The sequence below is a fragment of the Triticum dicoccoides genome, chromosome 6B (assembly GCF_002162155.2).
Source record: "Triticum dicoccoides isolate Atlit2015 ecotype Zavitan chromosome 6B, WEW_v2.0, whole genome shotgun sequence".
NCBI classification, from domain to species: domain Eukaryota; kingdom Viridiplantae; phylum Streptophyta; class Magnoliopsida; order Poales; family Poaceae; genus Triticum; species Triticum dicoccoides.
Genome location: NC_041391.1, coordinates 275,479,000 through 275,498,764, shown reverse-complemented (window position 1 = coordinate 275,498,764; position 19,765 = coordinate 275,479,000).

Genomic DNA, 19,765 nt, shown 5'->3' with positions numbered 1-19,765 from the left:
ATAATGAGGGAGAGGACATCGCTGGCTCCATCGAGGCCCCACCCTACCGACAACGAGGGGGAGGATTTCACCCGCTCCGCCGAGGCGCCTGATACGTCCATTTTGCATCATGCTTTTATATCAATATTTATTGCATTATGGGTTGTTATTACACATTATATCTCAATACTTATGGCTATTCTCTCTTATTTTACAAGGTTTACCATGAAGAGGGGGAATGTCGACAGCTGGAATTCTGGCTAGAAAAGGAGCAAATATTGGAAACCTATTCTACACAGCTCCAAAAATCCTGAAACTCCACGGAAGTCAGTTTTGGAATTAATAAGAATTATTGAGCGAAGAAAACACCAAAGGGGGCCCACACCCTGGCTAGGAGGGTGGGGGCGCGCCCACCCCTACTGGGCGCGCCCCCTCTCTCCTGGGCCCCCTGGTGGCCCTCCGGTGCCCATCTTCTGCTATATGAAGGCTTTTACCCTGGAAAAATCAAAGGCAAGCTTACGGGACAAAACTCCGCCGCCACGAGGCGGAACCTTGGCGGAACCAATCTAGAGCTCTGGCAGAGCTGTTCTGCCGGGGAAACTTCCCTCCAGGAGGGGGAAATCATCACCATCGTCATCACCAACTAACCTCTCATCGGGAGGGGGTCAATCTCCATCAACATCTTCACCGGCACCATCTCCTCTCAAAACCCTAGTTCATCTCTTGTATCCAATCTTGTATCAAAACCACAAATTGGTACCTGTGGGTTGCTAGTAATGTTGATTACTCCTTGTAGTTGATGCTAATTGGTTTACTTGGTGGAAGATCATATGTTCAGATCCTTAATGCATATTATTACTCCTCTGATTATGAACATGAATATGCTTTGTGAGTAGTTATGTTTGTTCCTGAGGACATGGGTGAAGTCTTGCTATTAGTAGTCATGTGAATTTGGTATTCGTTCGATATTTTGATGAGATGTATGTTGTCTCTCCTCTAGTGGTGTTATGTGAATGTCGACTACATGACACTTCACCATTATTTGGGCCTAGAGGAAGGCATTGGGAAGTAATAAGTAGATGATGGGTTGCTAGAGTGACAGAAGCTTAAACCCTAGTTTATGCGTTACTTCGTAAGGGGCTGATTTGGATCCATATGTTTAATGTTGTGGTTAGGTTGACCTTAATACTTCTTTTGTAGTTGCAGATGCTTGCAATAGGGGTTAATCATAAGTGGGATGCTTGTCCAAGTAAGGGCAGTACCCAAGCACCGGTCCACCCACATATCAAATTATCAAAGTACCGAACGCGAATCATATGAGCGTGATGAAAACTAGCTTGACTTTAATTCCCATGTGTCCTCGGGAGCTATTTTCTCATTACAAGAAATTGTCCAGGCTTGTCCTTTGCTACAAAAAGGATTGGGCCACCTTGCTGCACTTTATTTACTTTCATTGCTTGTTACTCGTTACGATTCATCTTATCACAAAACTATCTGTTACCTACAATTTCAGTGCTTGCAGAGAAAACCTTACTGAAAACCACTTGTCATTTCCTTCTGCTCCTCGTTGGGTTGGACACTCTTACTTATCGAAAGGGCTACGATAGATCCCCTATACTTGTGGGTTATCAAGGCTCTTTTTTGGCGCCATTGCCGGGGAGTGTAGCGCTTTTGGTGAGTGGAACTTTGTAAGGAAACATTTATTTAGTGTGCTGAAATTTTCAGTCACTTGTTACTATGGAAACTAATCCTTTGAGGGGCTTGTTCGGGGTATCTTCACCCTGACCAGAAGAGCAAAGAGTTGCTCCTCAACCTACTGAACCTACTGAAAATATTTACTTTGAGATTCCTTCGGGTATGATAGAGAAACTGCTAGCTAATCCCTTCGCAGGAGATGGAACATTGCATCCCGATTTACACCTTATCTTTGTGGATGAAGTTTGTGGATTATTTAAGCTTACAGGTATTCCCAATGATGTTATCAAAAGGAAGGTCTTCCCTTTATCTTTGAAGGGGGATGCATTGACATGGTATAGGCTATGTGATGATACGGGATCTTGGAATTATAAACGATTGAAGTTGGAATTTCACCAGAAGTTCTATCCTATGCATCTTGTTCATTGTGATCGTAATTACATATATAATTTCTGGCCTCGCGAAGGAGAAAGCATCGCTCAAGCTTGGGGGAGGCTTAATTCAATGTTATATTCATGCCCCAATCATCAGCTCTCCGGAGAAATGATTATTAAAAAAAATTATGCTCGGCTTTCTCCCAATGATCGCAACATGCTCGATACTTCCCGTGTTGGTTCTTATATGCTGAAGTCTATTGAATTCAAATGGGATTTATTGGAAAGAATTAAATGCAACTCTGTAGATTGGGGTTCCGACGATGGTAAGGAGTCAGGTATGACACCTAAGTTTGATTGTGTTAAATCTTTTATGGAAACCGATGTTTTTCGTGGATTTAGCGCTAAGTATGGACTTGACTCTGAGATAGTAGCTGCTTTTTGTGAATCTTTTGCTACTCACGTTGATCTCCCTAAGGATAAGTGGTTTAAATATAATCCTCCCATTGAAGTAAAAGTAGTTACACCTATTACAGTTGAAGAAAAGACTGTCACTTATAGTGATCCTATTGTTCCTACTACTTATATTGAGAAACCTCCTTTTCCTGTTAGGATAAAGGATCATGCTAAAACTTTGACTGTTGTTCGTAAGAGTAATACTAGGACTTATACACCTCCTAAGCAAATCAAAGTTGAACCTAGTATTTCTATGGTTAAAGATCTCTTGGATGATGATTTAGATGGGCATGTTATTTATTTTTGTGGTGAGACTGCTAATATTGTTAGACCAGATACTAAGATACATAGACCTATTGTAGGCATGCCTATTATTTTTGTTAAAATAGGAGATCATTGCTATCATGGCTTATGTGATATGGGTGCTAGTGCTAGTGCAATACCCTATGACTTATATAAAGAAATTATGCATGATATTGCACCCGCTGAATTGGAAGGTATTGATGTTACTATCTAGCTTGCCAATAGAGATACTATTTCACCAATTCGGATTGTTAGAGATGTTGAAGTCTTGTGTGGGAAGGTTAAATATCCTGCTGATTTTCTTGTTCTTAGTTCCCCACAAGATGATTTTTGTCCCATTATTTTTGGTAGACCCTTCTTGAATACTGTTAATGCTAGGATTGATTGTGAAAAGGATACTGTTACAATTGGCTTAGAGGATGTGTCTCATGAGTTTAATTTTGCTAAGTTTCGTAGACAACCTCGTGATAGAGAATCACGTAGTAAGGATGAGATTATTGGTCTTGCTTCTATTGCCGTACCTCCTACTGATCCGTTAGAACAATATTTGCTAGACCATGAAAATGATATATTTATGAATGAAAGAGGGGAAATAGATGAAGTGTTCCTTCAACAGGAACCTATTCTGAAACACAACCTACCCGTTGAAATTCTAGGGGATCCCCCTCCACCCAAGGGTGATCCCGTGTTTGAACTCAAACCATTACCTGATAATCTTAAGTATGCTTATATTGATGAAAAGAAAATATATCCTGTTATTATTAGTGCTAACCTTTCAGAGCAAGAAGAAGAAAGATTATTGAAAACTCTGAAGAAGCACCGTGCTGCTATTGGATATACTCTGGACGATCTCAAGGGCATTAGTCCCACGTTATGCCAACACAAAATTCATTTGGAGGACGATGCCAAACTAGTTAGAGATCCTCAACAACGATTGAATCCTAAGATGAAAGAAGTGGTAAGAAAGGAGATACTAAAGCTCCTTGAGGCAGGTATAATTTATCCCGTTGCTAATAGTGATTGGGTAAGCCCTGTCCATTGTGTTCCTAAAAAGGGAGGTATTACTGTCGTTCCTAATGATAAAGATGAATTGATCCTGCAAAGAATTATTACAGGTTATAGGATGGTAATTGATTTCCGTAAATTAAATAAAGCTACTAAGAAAGATCATTACCCTTTACCTTTTATTGATCAAATGCTAGAAAGACTATCCAAACACACACATTTCTGCTTTCTGGATGGTTATTCTCGTTTCTCTCAAATACCCGTGTCAGCAAAGGATCAATCAAAAACTACTTTTACTTCCCTTTCGATACTTTTGCTTATAGACGTATGTCTTTTGGTTTATGTAATGCACCTGCTACCTTTCAAAGATGCATGATGGCTATATTCTCTGACTTTTGTGAAAAGATTTGTGAGTTTTTCATGGATGATTTCTCTATTTATGGATCCTCTTTTGATGATTGCTTGAGCAACCTTGATCGGGTTTTGCAGAGATGCGAAGACACTAGTCTCGTCTTGAATTGGGAAAAGTGCCACTTTATGGTTAATGAAGGCATTGTCTTGGGGCACAAGATCTCCGAGAGAGGTATTGAAGTTGATAAAGCCAAAGTTGATGCTATTGAAAAGATGCCATGTCCCAAGGACATAAAAGGTATAAGAAGTTTCCTTGGTCATGTCAGTTTTTATAGGAGGTTCATTAAGGACTTTTCTAAAATCTCTAGGCCTATGACTAATTTATTGCAAAAAGATATTCCTTTTGTCTTTGATGATGATTGTGTAGAAGCATTTGAAATACTTAAGAAAGCTTTGATCACTGCAGCTATTGTTCAGCCACCTGATTGGAATTTACCCTTTTAAATTATGTGTGATGCTAGTGATTATGATGTAGGTGTTGTTCTAGGGCAAAGAGTTGATAAGAAATTGAATGTTATCCAGTATGCTAGTAAGACTCTGCCTAGAGAAATTATGCTACTACTGAAAAAGAATTCGTAGCAGTTGTGTTTGCTTGTGATAAGTTTAGACCTTATATTGTTGATTCCAAAGTTACTATTCACACTGATCATGCTGCTATTAAATATCTTATGGAAAAGAAAGATGCTAAGCCTAGACTTATTAGATGGGTTCTCTTGCTCCAAGAATTTGATTTGCATATTATTGATAGAAAGGGAGCTGAGAACCCCGTTGCAGACAACTTGTCTAGGTTAGAGAATGTTCTTGATGACCCACTGCCTATTGATGATAGTTTTCCTGATGAACAATTAGTGGTCATTAATGCTTCTCATACTGCTCCTTGGTATGCTGATTATGCTAATTACATTGTTGCTAAATTTATACCACCTAGTTTCATTTACCAGCAAAAGAAAAAGTTCTTTTATGATTTAAGGCATTACTTCTGGGATGACCCACACCTTTATAAAGAAGGAGTAGATGGTGTTATTAGACGTTGTGTACCTGAGCATGAACAAGAACAGATCCTACGCAAGTGTCACTCTGAATCCTATGGAGGACACCACGCTGGAGATAGAACTGCACATAAGGTATTGCAATCAGGTTTTTATTGGCCTACTCTCTTCAAGGATGCTCGTAAGTTTGTCTTATCTTGTGATGAATGCCAAAGAGTTGGTAATATTAGTAGACATCAAGAAATGCCTATGAATTATTCTCTTGTTATTGAACCGTTTGATGTTTGGGGCTTTGATTATATGGGACCTTTTCCTGCCTCTAATGGTTATACACATATTTTAGTCATTGTTGATTACATTACTAAGTGGGTAGAAGCTATTCCAACTAGTAGTGTTGATCATAACACTTCTATTAAAATGCTTAAAGAAGTTATATTCCGAGGTTTGGAGTCCCTAGGTATCTTATGACTGATGGTGGTTCACATTTTATTCATGGTGCTTTCCGTAAGATTCTTGCTAAGTATGATGTTAATCATAGAATCGCATCTCCTTATCACCCGTAGTCTAGTGGTCAAGTAGAGTTGAGCAATAGAGAGCTCAAATTAATTTTGCAAAAGACTGTGAATAGATCTAGAAAGAATTGGTCCAAAGAACTTGATGATGCATTATGGGCCTATTGAACTGCATACAAAAATCCTATGGGTATGTCTCCGTATAAGATGGTTTATGGAAAAGCATGTCACTTACCTCTATAACTTGAACATAAAGCATATTGGGCTATTAAAGAGCTCAACTATGACTTCAAACTTGCCGGTGAGAAGAGGTTATTTGATATTAGCTCACTTGATGAATGGAGAACCAAGCCTATGAGAATGCCAAGGTATTCAAAGAAAAAGTCAAACGCTGGCATGACAAAAGGATACAAAAGCGTGAGTTTAACGTAGGTGATTATGTGTTATTATTCAACTCTCGTTTAAGATTTTTTGTAGGAAAACTTCTCTCTAAATGGGAAGGTCCTTACGTTATCGAGGAGGTCTATCATTCCGGTGCCATAAAAATCAACAACTTCGAAGGCACAAGTCCGAGGGTGGTGAACGGTCAAAGAATTAAACATTATATCTCAGGTAATCCTATCAATGTTGAAACCAATATTGTTGAGACCGTAACCCCGAAGGAATACATAAGGGACACTTTCCAGAACGTTCCAGACTCCGAAAAGGAATAGGTATGTGGTACGGTAAGTAAACCGACTCCAAAACAATTCTAATGGCAATTTTCACCCGTTTTGGAATATTTAAGAATTTTGGAAAGAAAGAAGTAGTCCGGGAAGGACATGAGGCCTCCACGAGGGTGGAGGGCGCGCCCACCCTTCTTGGGCGCTCCCCCTGTCTCGTGGCCACCTCGTGTGCCCCCCGGACTCCGTTTTCTTGCACGTTACGTATTTTGGTCGGTAGAAATGCATTATATAATCTCCCGAAGGCTTTGACCACCGTATCACGCAATTATCTTCTGTTTTCGTTTCGAGCTATTTTTCTGACAGATCTAGAGCATCATGACGTCTCCAAGCGCTCCCAAGGACAAGTTTTTCGAGAGGGTTATCAACCCCTATCTCGCGGAGGTGCTGCAACACCCTCAAAGCATTGAGATGTGTGAGGGGGTGCTGCACATCTGTGATTTGGAGGGACCAAGGCGTACCGGAAGCGTGGAGACAAAGCTCGAAGCCATGGAGCAACAAGTTTTCAAGTGCCAAGGGATGGTGGAGCGTGGACTCAACGCCAACCGGATGATGATCATGGAGTTCACCAACAACCACAAGCTAGATGCCAAGGTCATTGGGGAGACCATCCTCAAGCTTCAAGAGAAAATCGAGCACCTCCAAGCCCAGATCTATGACCTGCAAAACCAAAACTGTGAGTATGAATATAGATTCAAGAGGATGAGTTTGGCTGCAGATTTAAGGATCCCGGAGACTCGATCATCCTTCTATGATGGTGAGCTAATGCCATGGAAGATGGACGACAAGCCTACATCATCAACAACTCCTACTTCACCACCTTCGAGGACATAATCACATGGGTATGGGCACTCCCCTTGGCAACTGCCAAGCTTGGGGGAGGTGCCCCGATATCGTATCACCATCACACTCCAATCTTTACCGTTTAATTTAGTTTGATCCTTTTAGTTGTATCTTGATCTAGTAGATTGAAGTTTTAGTATCAAGTAGTTTTGAGTTTTGCTTTGTGATCTCTCTATGTAATTGAGTCCATGAGCTATCTATAATAAAGATTAGTGTTGAGTCAAGGGCTTTGCTTTCTTGCCATGACCTTGAGAAAGTAGAAAGAACAGAAAGAATAAAAGAGTTCAAATTGATCTTATGGATAGTAATGACTTCACACATAGAAAGCATGAGGCATAAAGGTTGTTGAGAGTTGACAAACGTAGTTTTGGTCATCATTGCAATTAATAGGAAGTAATAAGGAAAGAGAGGTCTTCACATATAAGTATACTATCTTGGACATCTTTTATGATTGTGAGCACTCATTAAGTATGACATGCTTAAAGAGTTGATGTTGGACAAGGAAGACATCGTAATGGTTTATGTTTTCTCACATCTCAATTAAAGTATATTGTCATTGATCTTCCCAACGTGTTGAGCTTGCCTTTCCCCCTCATGCTAGCCAAATTCCTTGCACCAAGTAGAGATACTACTTATGCTTCCAAATATCCTTAAACCCAGCTTTTGCCATGAGAGTCCACCATACCTACCTATGGATTGAGAAAGATCCTTCAAGTAAGTTGTCATGTTGCAGGCAATATAAATTACTCTCTAAATATGTATGACTTATTAGTGCAGAGAAAATAAGCTTTATACGATCTTGTTATGCAAGCAATAAAAGCAACGGACTACATAATAAAGGTCCATATACAAGTGGCAATATAAAGTGACGTTCTTTTGCATTAAGATTTTATGCATCCAGCCCTAAAAGCACATGACAACCTCTGCTTCCCTCTGTGAAGGGCCTATCTTTTACTTTATGTTTTTACATTATGCTTGAGTCAAGGTGATCTTCACCTTTCCCTTTTTCATTTTATCCTTTGGCAAGCTCCTCGTGTTTGAAAGAGCTTAATATATATATCCAGTTGGATGTAAGTTAGCATGAATTATTATTGTTGACATCACCCAAAGGTGAATGCATTGGGAGGCAACACAATAAGCCCCTATCTTTCTCAGTGTCCGGTTGAAACTCCATAACCACAAGTATTGTGTGAGTGTTAGCAATTGTAGAAGACTACATGATAGTTGAGTATGTGGACTTGCTGAAAAGCTCTATTCTTGACTCTTTCTGATGTTATGATAAATTGCAATTGCTTCAATGACTGAGATTATAGTTTGTTAGTTCCCAATGAAGTTTTTGAACCATACTTGACATTGTGAATTGATTGTTACTTGAGCATAAGAAATCATATGATAAAATCTATTTATGTTGTTGTTATAAGAATGATCATGGTGCCCTCATGTCCGTATTCTATTTTTATCGACATCTCTATCTCTAAACTTGTGGACATATTTTTCGATTTCGGCTCCCGCTTGAGGACAAGCGAGGTCTAAGCTTGGGGGAGTTGATACGTCCATTTCGCATCATGCTTTTATATCAATATTTATTGCATTATGGGCTGTTATTACACATTATATCTCAATACTTATGGCTATTCTCTCTTATTTTACAAGGTTTACCATGAAGAGGGGGAATGACGGCAGCTGGAATTCTGGCTGGAAAAGGAGCAAATATTGGAAACCTATTATGCACAGCTCCAAAAATCATGAAACTCCACGGAAGTCAGTTTTGGAATTAATAAGAATTATTGAGCGAAGAAAACACCAAAGGGGGCCCACACCCTGGCTAGGAGGGTGGGGGCACGCCCACCCCTACTGGGCGCGCTCCCTGTCTCCTGGGCCCCCTGGTGGCCCTCTGGTGCCCATCTTCTGCTATATGAATGCTTTTACCCTAGAAAAAATCAGAGGCAAGCTTATGAGACAAAACTCCGCTGCCACGAGGCGGAACCAATCTAGAGCTCCGGCAGAGCTATTCTGTCGGGTAAACTTCCCTCCGGGAGGGGGAAATCATCACCATCGTCATCACCAACGATCCTCTCATCGGGAGGGGGTCAATCTCCATCAACATCTTCACCAGCACCATCTCCTCTCAAAACCCTAGTTCATCTCTTGTATCCAATCTTGTATCAAAACCACAAATTGGTACCTGTGGGTTGCTAGTAGTGTTGATTACTCCTTGTAGTTGATGCTAATTGGTTTACTTGGTGGAAGATCATATGTTCAGATCCTTAATGCATATTATTACTCCTCTGATTATGAACATGAATATGCTTTGTGAGTAGTTACGTTTGTTCCTGAGGACATGGGTGAAGTCTTGCTATTAGTAGTCATGTGAATTTGGTATTCGTTCGATATTTTGATGAGATGTATGTTGTCTCTCCTCTAGTGGTGTTATGTGAATGTCGACTACATGACACTTCACCATTATTTGGGCCTAGAGGAAGGCATTGGGAAGTAATAAGTAGTGATGGGTTGCTAGAGTGACAGAAGCTTAAACCCTAGTTTATGCGTTGCTTCGTAAGGGGCTGATTTGGATCCATATGTTTAATGTTGTGGTTAGGTTTACCTTAATACTTCTTTTGTAGTTGCGGATGCTTGCAATAGGGGTTAATCATAAGTGGGATGCTTGTCCAAGTAAGGGCAGTACCCAAGCACCGGTCCACCCACATATCAAATTATCAAAGTACCGAACGCGAATCATATGAGCGTGATGAAAACTAGCTTGACAATAATTCCCATGTGTCCTCGGGAGCTCTTTTCTCATTATAAGAAATTGTCCAGGCTTGTCCTTTTCTACAAAAAGGATTGGGCCACTTTGCTGCACTTTATTTACTTTCATTGCTTGTTACTCGTTACGATTTATCTTATCACAAAACTATCTGTTACCTACAATTTCAGTGCTTGCAGAGAAAACCTTACTGAAAACCACTTGTCATTTCCTTCTGCTCCTCGTTGGGTTCGACACTCTTACTTATCGAAAGGACTACAATAGATCCCCTATACTTGTGGGTCATCAGCGCCGCCCCGCCAGCAACGAGGCAGAGGACATCACCGGCTCTGTCGAGGCTGCGCCCTGCCGCCAATGAGGCCGCGCCGCATAGAAAACGAGGAAGAGTAGAAGATGGTAGGTCACCGCCACTTGGGTCCAAGTAAGGCCACCGCTTCTACCCTCCGGTTGAAGCCAAGCTTGGCACGTTGAACATTGACGGTCGATTAGCTGCTTGGCGGCAACGTGGAGTCGGATAGCTTTACTTCTTGTGGCACCGGAGGCGGAGCTGGAGAAGAAGCTTCTATTCTTGGGGCTCAACCAGACACGAGGATTAGGTCAATTAATTATAACTCCAGCGCACCCCTTTTTAGTTGAAGAATGTATGAAATGTAATGAAATCCGGCATGTTTATATGAAACTCGGTCGTGTATGAATGAATTTAGTCCGATTGGTTCGAATTCTTGTATCACTGGAATTAGATGAACATGCAAAAAGATACATACTAGCATTATTCTCAGGACACATAGTGATCACCTCATTTGCAGCAGTTTCACACGTACAAAATTTTTGAGTGTCTGTACATTGCAATCAAACTCACAGGCCTGGCAACTCATAGAGAACAATCAAAATAATCGATGATTATGCATCTCAATGATTGACACGTCAGAGCCAATATTTACTTCGTAACTAATGAATAAAGAAAAATCCATCGATGCTACTAACGACAAAGGGCGTACCATTCCAAAATATCAAACACATGTCTTCTTGCTAACATCAATGAGCAAAATTTGACAAGGTTGTCACATGCCAAAATATCAAATGCATGTCTTTTTACGTACATCAATGAGGAAACTTTGACAAGGTTTTCCCATTCCAAAATATCAAATGCCTACGGTTGTGGAATGGGCGGGGTTTGCCAGCAGTTTGCACATTGACATGTCACCTCGTGCTAAATAAACCAGCTGTTCTTTTTGTGCAGCTCCACTAAAATCAACCAACTTCGCACGTAGCTTGTGGGATTTCGCCGGAAAGAATCCTAAAACAACATTGTATTGGCCATCACAGCAACAAAGATGGAGATCTGTGAGTCCTTCTGAGCTGATGTTAGTTTGTTCTTATGGGAAGTAATGTAACCATCCTTCAACTACTCCCTTTTGATAAGAAGAGAGGCTTGGCTTCTTCATCATGGCATAATCGGAACTAGGAACTTCACGTACTCCATATTCTTCTTTAGAGGAGGATGATCATGTTGGGCAAACACAAGAGAACAACTAAATGCTAGCATCCCTGTTTGCTCGAAAAAAAGGAAAGGAAATATTTAAAACAGCATAGATGAAGCACTTCTCAAGGACAATACCACTTTCTCATGACAGTAGCTAAATAGTAGCACAACACCAATAGAGATGACAAAGCTCAATCATATGGATGAAATCCATGGGCCGGTACCAACCTTTATCAAGAGGCTTATTGTGTAGAGCATACAGGTGAAGCACTTCTCCGGAACCATCTGTTATTATCTACTGTGGTTGCCATGCTTACTATATACTCCTCGACTAGTTTAATGTTTCCAATATTTTATTGTGCAGTTCCACTAAAATATATGTTATCTTCAAACAAGATCCCTTTTTGCACAAGTAGACATAATTACATATTACATTAAGAGTGGCATCAAATCACAGTGGCAAAACAATTGCTCGTTCCAGCCATAGCAATAAATTAAGATGCAAAACTATATCATTACTTGTGTCCTCACAGTTCTAGTGCTTCATTGTAGCACCGGGAGTTGATTTTTGTTCTTCTTCCGCTTGTTCTTCCCCTTCATCACTTGGTTTAATAACAGACAAGCTTCACCTTCAATGAAGATTTGGCATGTCAATTAGGGAGCACAAGTATAGCACTAAACAACGACATTCATTTTCTGATGATAGTAGCAAAATACGGGCCAACAGTTGTGAAACGTCATTATCTTACCTCAATGGGATATTATGGTGCACATACAGATTGGAAGTCTGGTCTCCTTTTGTGCTGTTCACTAAAATCAAGCAACATTACCATATAAGTAGCACAACATATGAAAGCACACTGCATAATCATGCAGAAGAAGGCCAGTACAGACCTGTCATGACGTAGAATTCAAACAAGTCACAAGAATAAGATCTGAAACAAATTTGCCAACACGGATAGGAAGTCAGATCTCCACTTGTGCAGTTCCACTAAGATAAAGAAATCAAGCAACATTGTCGATGTGCCATTTTGGTTGAACTACACAAAACACTCTTAAAACATAAGTGTTTTGTGCAGTGCAACAAAAGGTTGCAATAGCAACGAGGTGAAGTAGATAACCTTGTTTACACAGAGATGCAAAGGAAACAATTACTGGTCAATAATGGTGGATGACACAGAAGCCCAGAAAAAGAAGCATCTAACTTATCTAAATGGGAAAGAAAGCAAGATAGTAGCATTTCTCAAACAGTGGTATTGATTCATATTAACATAGAGATTATATTAACAATAAAATTCATTAAACATATATTTTCTTTTAACTCTGGCATTGCTCCAATTTTCCAGCAGCATTATTAGATTAACAACAGCTAAAGAGTTGTATGGGACAGTGGACGCACCAGCACCATGTGCATCTACCGATGTATAAAGGGATGATGGACAGTCTGTTGCAACAAACAACCAAGGAGCATATTTGTGTTGGTCCCATTTTTGTTATGTTTAGACACCTTCCCTACATGAGGGCAGCAAATCTAGTCCTGCTCAAACTCTACAGCCTTGTCCACCACCCACAGAAAGATCGGTTCCTTACATATGTGTGTACTGTGTTTGTCATTGTTTTCCCTTTTCGACCAACATAGGTGTTTGATAGCCAGTCTGTACTACTCCCCCCTTCCTTTCCTCTTTCAACCACATCCTAGATTCATGCTATACAACTTTCCCCACTACTTTCCTGTTTGATCCAACACCTAGATTCGAGTGTAGAAGCAAAAAAAATTCACATGTAGCTAGAGCAATGCATGTGGATTAAGTAAATTATACATTAAGGTTCTCGGGGTGTGGCTCGGTGGGCGGACGGAGGCCTATCTGCCCACGCTATGTATGGTAGCAAGGAAGAAGGGGTTGGAGGCCCTCCTGTGCCGCCGCTAGGTGAAAGAGAACAGCGGCGCCGGCAGTGGATTCCCTCCCTCGTCGATGGCGACAGCGTTAAGCCTCCTTCCCTTCCCCGATGGACGGGATCCTGCCGGCTCTTTGACAAGAAGTGAGGGGAGGGAGAGAGAGAGCGAGCGAGACCCCAATGCAATCTTGTTTAGATCTAAAGAGGGTGAGAGAGTGTGAATAGAGCAACTACAAGCGCTGAGGCTCCAGCGCGTGTATATATATATATATATATATATATATATATATATATATATATATATATATATATATATAGTAGAGAGAATGTGAAGAGAGAAAACCCTAGAAAACAAGCGCTCAGGCTGTAGCGTATATAGTTGGTGTGATTTTCTTTTTCTTTCCATAAAAATCATTTTAAATTGTGCATGAAACGAAACTCTTTATTTAATGTACTAGTGAAGAAAAACACTAAGGCAATGCTCATACGTGAAGAAAATATAACGCTCGAAGGAGTCAAGCCGCAATTAACGCTCCACCCCTCCTAGTCGCACTTAATATCGTTCACGTGTGGTACACGACCCTCCGAAGTGAACAGTAATTGAACCACATACGGTCAAAATATCGGAAAGGTGGGCTGCACCATCCTCTAATTTTAAATATTTTTGGCATTTGTATTCGGCCTAAGTCAGTGTGCCACCTTATGTACTAAGGGTTATAGCGGGTGCTAAGAAAGTACTCCCTCCGGCCCTTTTTAGTTTGCATATAAGATTTGTCCTAAGTCAAGCCTCGTAATGTTTGACCAACTATATAGTAAAAGATACCAAGATTCACAATGTGAAATCAGTATCATTAGATGTGTAATGACTTTAATTTTCATATCGTATAACTTTAGTATTGTGGGTCTAGATATTTTTCATATAAATATGGTCAAACTTTTATGAAGTTTGACTTCAGACAATTCTTATATGCAGAGTAAAAAGGACCGGAGGGAGTAGGGCGCATTGTTGTACGAGAGTAATTGACATGCCGTTTATTTGTAGGGTCACTTGCAAACTGTCAAACTCTATTCTCCTCTTATTTAGTGGATGAGGCAAACCTTTTTCCTTTGTTTTGATTTTTTTCAAGAAATTCAATTTTAATTATTTTATATGTACACTTTGCTCTCTTCCAATAATTTTGGGCACTTGTATTCGGCCTAAGTCAGTGTGCCACCGTATCTCGTACTACTACCTCCATCCAGGTTTTTACGCCACGTGTCGTGGACTTAACACAGCAGATGCCCTAACAAGAGGACTTAGGTGTGGAGCCATCACCGCTAGGTTAGCTTGAAGGGGTTAAAACGGGACAAAGGACACCGAGTTTTACCCAGGTTCGGCCCCTCTCAACGAGGTAAAATCCTACTCCTGCTTTAGGTTGTATTGCTTGTGTTTCGATTACCAGGGAGCAAATACACTTAACCTAGTTCTCGATCTCTTGTTTCTTGCCTTAACCCGCCGTCGGGTCACCCCTTTATATACCTAGGTTGATGTCCGGCGGCTTACAGAGTCTTGGCCGGCTCATACACAACGTGTCCGGCTCGGTGACCGAACTAAGCTTTCCTTAACATACAAGTTAAACATATGGCAGTTTATACCCATGGGCCTCAAGCTGCATCCGGGTCTTGGGCCTTCAGTAAGCTTGCTCTATGAACCGCCATCTTCAACATCTTCTTGGGCCTTCTCATCATGAATCGCCAGTGGTATGACCCGGTGTCACACCCTGATTTTCATGCCACTACACTTAAGCTAACAATCATGACAAAATGTGGTTTTACAAAAACTTTTTAGTGTTTTGGACTTTGCCTTGATTGGATTTTGTCTGTTGTTTGCACGTGCTCTAAAAATCAAATAAATCCTCCAACTCTTATACTCCTTCTCCTTGATCCAAAAATTCTGCCCAATGATCATGCCATGTGTATAGTACAGTATAGAATTTTCTTATAAAAATAATTTGGCCAAAAAGTATTTTCTAAATTTAGTTTTCCAAAAACCCCTAAGTTGAGGTTTGCGCTGCAAGTACTTGATTTGGGGTATGAAAATCTTTCAAAGAGTATGTTTGACTCCTATTAGGTATAGGACTCCCATAAACAACAAAAATATAATTTTAAAAGTTATTTTCCTATTTTATTTAAAAGCTTTTTCTTAAGGCCATAAATGGTCTTAATAGAGAAAAATTATTTTATTGTTTTAAAAATATTTGACAAAAATCAGGGAAACTCAGTGGACATATATTTCGCACATATAAGAGTTTCAACACATGATCATGTTCAAAATATTGGACAAAACCTCCCAAAACTATTTCTGCCCATTTCAAGGATTTGAAATATTTCTACAGGAAATATTTTCATAAAATTCCAAGGAAAATCTAGCACGTCACAAATGCATATTGTGATCACCTTGCAAAGCCTCATGTCAATTAAAGTCATTTTGGTTCACCAAAATGCCCCAAAACCCTCTCTGACCAGAATCAAATTTGAACAACTTTGTACTACCCACTTTCTCTCCTTGACCCCAAATTTTGTGATCATGTTCACATGACCAAATTAGGCCACTACACCAAGTGGTTCGTCAAGGGGAAGTGATTTGCTCAACTAGATCTACACAAATCCATTTCTGCAAATTTCTAGGGTTTACCAAAGTTGCATTGGCAACTTTTCCCAAATGGACTGAATCTTGGTGGAACCACTTGTTTTCTCCTGACATTTGGCCCTGTCAAGCCTTATGACAAGAGGAGTTCATCTTCTTGCCCAAACCAACAACAAACACCTTCTGCCATTTTTCTAAAAACACCACTTTCACCACTTCCACTAATCTCCATGAGTTCTACTTTTTACCACAACTTCTCCTAAACCTCTTATACCTCTAGTAGCTCTCCCCTGGCTTTTGTTCAATGATTGATGGGTGAAACACCCTCATTTACCCCTCTGGACAGCAGTTTTTCTCTCTCCCTCAACCTCTCTCCTCTCCTACTGGCTATCCAGGGCATCCAATGCCCCTACCCACTTCTTTACTTCCCCCTAGAGCCCCCAGACACTAGAGGCCAAGCCCAGAGCGCTAGAAAAATGGTCATGCCGGCCATATGCACGCTCTGGAGCGCGCTACAGTGCACTCCCGCACTGTAGCCGCCCTCTGCCCGATGCTCCCGTAGACCTCAGGCCTCTCCATCGTGTCTCCCAAGGTTCCCTCGACGTCCAAGACACGCAACACTGCCGGGACCTTCCTCCCTGGCCCTCCTTCTCCCTCTACGGAGCTCACCGAGCGCACCCTAGACCGCGCCCGCTGTGCACCAACGCCCCCTCTATATAGAGCCCCCCCTCGAGTTCTCTGGCCTCTTACCACTCTCCCTCTCCCCCAGAAACCTCCCGGACAAGCTCTCTCGCCCCCTCGTGCCCTCTGTCCACCTCCATGGCCGGCGGCCTCTTCCACGGCCATCCCGCTCTCTACCTCTTCGGACCTCCTCGACTTGCCTTGGGCATCTGGATGGATGCGACACTCCGTCCTGAGCTCTCCAGTGTGCAGCACACCGCGGGAGGTGGTCGGAATCGCCGGCACGGGCGGCGGCCAAGCCACTGCTCCGACGGCGTCCGCACACGCACGAGGAAGGCGCTGCCTTCCCCCTGCCTCCTCCTTCGGGTGCGGCCGAGCCGCATGGCTCCGCCCCCACCACCGGCCGGCGCAGATGGGAGAGCAGCGCCGATGGCGAGCGAGGCCGGCGCCCTCTGCCTGGCGTCGCGGGGTTGAAGACGACGCGGGGCAGGGCGAGCGACCTGCTCGTGGGACCCGCCCGTCAGCCACCGAAGCGCCACGCCCAACTGGCATAAGTGGAGGCTCCCGAGTGAAAGACGCCTTCGACGTGGCCCTTTCCCGCACGCTGCTGAGCTGCTGGGCCGGCCCACGATCTATCTGTCGCCATGTGCGCAGGATCAGCTTAAAGCCTTATTCCCTTTTTCTTTTTCCAGTCATCTTCAAAAATCCATAAATAATTCAAATTAACTCCAAATTTGATGATTCAAATTTCTAGTAGCTCGTAAAATCATGATCTATCTCATGGAGCAATTTGCACATTTTTCCAGAAACTTTTTCTTCACAAACATTTATCAAATCTTGTTTTTCCATTTTTGTGATAAACTTTAGAAAATCACAGAGAGCCCATTTTTGATCCAAATTCCATAATTCAAATTCCTAGATGTTTATAAGTTCAAAACTTAGTTTTTGAACATTTTTACTAATACTTTCTCTACCACCTGAAATAATGGTCTATTCCTTCATGAATAGCCAACTTTGCAAATTCATAGAGAAATCATTTGAGCTCCAAATCCAGTGAAACCAATTCCTAGATGCTTCTAAAATCATTATTGGTTAAATGGGTGCCCTTGCTCATTTTTCAAAAATATATTTCTGTACACTTCTTGCAAATCCATAAGTCCCTTGTTTCCAACATATTTAAATGTTCAGAAATATCCACTTATCGAGTTTCATTGAAATCACTTTGTTCATTCCCCATATGACCAAAGGCATCCTAGAAAAGTCCAACTGACATTTTTAGAGAACTCTTATTTTTGCCTTGTCGTGTTGCTTATTATGGTTGTTTTCGATGATAGTTGACGAAGTAGACGGAATGCTCGGAGTTGGACCAGAGATATTTGAAGACCTCGAAGACTTTGTTAAAACAGGCAAGCAGCCCTCTGACCATGTCTATGAAACCCTTTTTATGCATGTCATATAGCACCATATTTTTGTTGCAACGGAATCATGATGAGGTGGTAACCACTTTTATGGTTTGCCACCGTACTTCCTCGTTGATATTTGCATTGTGCATGACCCTACCTTCTTATGAGGGTTATGCCGGTGGGGGTAGATAGGATGCTAAAGTAGTTGCTACGAAAAAGGGGATGGGTATATGCATGGTGATGGAAGCAAGATTGTTTTCAAAAACTTTTCGAAAACCCCATCGGGTGCCACTTATGCCCGAGGGAGATAATGAGTTGGGTAACCACTTGATGACGAAGTGGTGTACCGAGTCAAGTGTGTGTGTTGTTTCCAAAACGGATTGGTTTAAGTTGCGACCGTTATTCCAACCTTACATGCGCAACCACTCTACCCTTATATGGGAAAGGGCATTATTGATTACCTAGGCCGATACTAGCTTGGAGCCCGCATTACTAGTGACGGGGGAGAGTTGGAGCTCTCTCTCAGGACGGGGTCGTGCCAGGTAGGGAGGCCATGACTGTTTTTATAGGGCACCGAATACACCGTTGCGTCCCCTCTCGGATGTTACGATCTCGAGTGAGTCTCATATGATGTACATCGTGAGGATACGGAACAATGAGTGGACTCCTTGTTAGTGTCGTCTAGGGAAACATAGTGATCGGGTGCTTACCCCGGGTACTTGAGGTACCATGGGTCGTGGATGACACGGAAGTTCCCCGGATCTTGTGGGTAAAGTGTGCAACCTCTGCAGAGTGTCAAACTATTTGAATAGCCGTGTCCACGGTCAAGGACAGTTGGGTAACCGCTCTTGGGCTACGTCCACATGTGTACAAACTAGTGTGTGTTTGGATAATTGGGGAGAAATACTTGGGTCAAGTCAAGGGACTTGACATGATTGAGTTGGGTTGATACCCACTCTATTTATGTTGATATATGTAACTTGTCCTCATGGTTACTTGAATTCTCCTGATGCATGTCTTACAAGTTGTTGAACATGTCATTGCACTCAAAACTAGCTTTCTGCAAAAATTTACCTATATCATGCATTGTTGCATCTTGGACCAAAACATGGGTTGCTTCTGAGTACATTCAAAGTACTCATTGGCTTGCCACTAGTTATTTAATTGGCCAGGCATGGAAGAACAGGAGTTCGAAGAAGAGTTCTTTGGAGACGAACATGCGAACTAGGACGTTTCCCAGTCAGAATGCCTGCAGGGTTAAGGCAGATGGCATGGGTTCTACTTATCGACGAAGATTTCCGCTGCTTAAGTTTATTGGTATTCAGCCCTTATGGCTTTATCTATGTAAGACTTGACCATAATGGTCATAATTTGTGTAAGACGGTATGTGTGGATGTAAGACTCTTGTTATTCAGCTTCTGTGTGTTCAGTGAGCATTGGTCTCTGTATCACTGTACACGTGCATTCGATGATCATGACTTATGAGTCGGGGTCCCCACGGAGCTGGTATCAGAGCCATCCTGACTGTAGGAAGCCTTAGTTAGCATGGTTGTTAGTTAGGGTAAAACTATTTTCAAAACTATTACTAATTTTTGAAAACTATCTATACTTCTCTTCCTT